The sequence below is a fragment of the Propithecus coquereli genome, unplaced genomic scaffold (assembly GCF_000956105.1).
Source record: "Propithecus coquereli isolate 6110/MARCELLA unplaced genomic scaffold, Pcoq_1.0 Scaffold136, whole genome shotgun sequence".
Classification (NCBI taxonomy): Eukaryota; Metazoa; Chordata; class Mammalia; order Primates; family Indriidae; genus Propithecus; species Propithecus coquereli.
The window spans coordinates 1,276,197-1,277,704 of NW_012137858.1; the positions used below are offsets into that span (position 1 = coordinate 1,276,197).

Here is a 1,508-nt window from a genome sequence, read left to right on the forward strand (position 1 = left end):
TAACAACAAAAAAATAAAATGAGAAGCATATCTAAGGCTCTTCAAAGTTCAATTGGCCAGAGAAAACAATCATTTCCATTCTTGCTTAAAGATGTTTCCCTCTTTCCTTTTTTCTCTGATGGGGGGACAGAGTAGATTCCCTCTATGTATAATATTCTAGAACCCATTTAGAAAGCACTTCAGCTGTCATATTACAAAGTTATTATCGGTGACCAGTGTCTTTTGCCTTGTCAAATCTTTTGGGGCTATTTGTCTCTCCTGGCCAACATTCTATTCACCTTCCATCTTTATATCCCATGGGTATCAAGAACTTGGCCCATTTTCTTCCCTTCAGGCAACAACCATCTGGCCTTCCACCTGGGTTCCGTGCCTTTCAAATCATCACTAGCACAGCTTTCTTCTTCAGTGTCTGTGGCTGAAAGGACTCAAATCCTTTGAAGTGTTTTCTGTTGTCACTGTCAATAAAAACAAGGGCACAGTTAGGAGCGTCTTAGTATCTCTTTCCTTTTTAATTACAGAAAACAATTTAAGTTACCTTTAACAAAAATTGTGAATTATGAGGACACAGGTATATCTTTCAGAATTGAAGGGTCCTCACACCAGCCTGAAGAAGGCACTAATGAGAACCTTGGGCAGCCATGTTCTTGTCCCCTCTGTCTTTCTCCCCTTTTGGTCTCTCCTTTATGTTTTATTTGCATGTCTATTGCATCCGGATATGTCCACTTGCATAGGAATTACTTCACTTTATTTTAAGCTAGTAATCCAGACTCAATACGAAATTCCCTGAAAATCATATTGTTCATTTTGAGTCAGGTGTGTACCCTGATGTACAAGAGTAGCTGGGGATGGGTCTCAAAATACAAACATGGTAACTTAGTGTGTTCATCATGTGATTGGGAAGAGGGAGCAAGTTTCAGAGAATGGAGGTCACTGAAGCTAGATGGACAAACCCCACTGCAAGTATTAATAAATAGTCAAGCAATACAAAAAAAATGTTTTAAAACAAATAAAATATTTGTTATTTACCTAAATATTATTATTTTTTCCTTGAGAGTTCTTGAGGGACTTCAATCATCTCATCTCACTTTTTATCTTGGCAATTGAGCCAACTAGAAACTTACCTTGAAATCAGTCTCATACCTTCACCTCCACCCCTACCTCCGCAAGTTTTTTAGCAATAAATTTCTAGCCCTGTTGATCCTCTTAAGGCAGGAAGCAATGGACAAGTGGCTACACGGTGAATTCTTGTCCTTCAAATCTCCATTGCATGTATCTTTATCTGAGAAGAATACCTCACCAGTTATCTCTGTTTCATAAAATCTATCTGTTAGAGTGGTTCCTTTCTTCTTTCCTTTAAATTCTAAATTTTAAGGTTTAGAAAGATAGTGAGATTAAGTGATACCATTAAAAGGGATAACATGCTTACCCCTGCTCTATTCCCTCAAAAATAACAACAATTACTTTTAAAAGAGAAGCAATGGAAATATTCCAGGCAATCACATCCAAAG

At 37.5% G+C, this 1,508-nt stretch overlaps 1 protein-coding gene across 1 annotated transcript in view; it reads left to right on the forward strand.

Annotated features, from left to right (window-relative positions):
• Positions 1-1,508, forward strand: part of NRXN1 (neurexin 1) — a 1,407,118-nt gene that overhangs the window by 278,663 nt on the left and 1,126,947 nt on the right.